The sequence below is a fragment of the Penaeus monodon genome, chromosome 23, assembly GCF_015228065.2.
Source record: "Penaeus monodon isolate SGIC_2016 chromosome 23, NSTDA_Pmon_1, whole genome shotgun sequence".
Taxonomy (NCBI): Eukaryota; Metazoa; Arthropoda; class Malacostraca; order Decapoda; family Penaeidae; genus Penaeus; species Penaeus monodon.
This window is the reverse complement of record NC_051408.1, coordinates 18,339,744-18,340,031: the sequence shown is the minus strand read 5'-3', so window position 1 is coordinate 18,340,031 and position 288 is coordinate 18,339,744. Positions and strand designations below refer to the sequence as shown.

The 288-nt window shown below is 32.6% G+C and overlaps 1 protein-coding gene across 1 annotated transcript in view; it reads right to left on the bottom strand.

The window, feature by feature from the left end:
- The window catches only part of LOC119588162 (receptor-type tyrosine-protein phosphatase N2-like), a gene marked incomplete in the record, with an annotated part of 22,449 nt that overhangs the window by 5,994 nt on the left and 16,167 nt on the right, over window positions 1-288 (bottom strand).

Here is a 288-nt window from a genome sequence, read left to right as displayed (position 1 = left end):
ATAAACACTTATATAGAATCCAACCCACCTACTAGACCATAGCATTCTATATCCCAACCACCATAATACGCAAAAATAATTTCCTTTCCCTTGTCCAGCCAACCACGGAACACATCAATATATAAGAAAATAAAAACTAAAATAGAAGAAAAAATGTATATATAAAATAAAACCCCTCAATACCCTTTTTTTTCTATCAATGCAAACGGACAATAAAAAAAAACAAATGACACGAGCATACTTCATAAGCTACAGATGCCGCGGGACTATTTTTTATAACGATGGAGT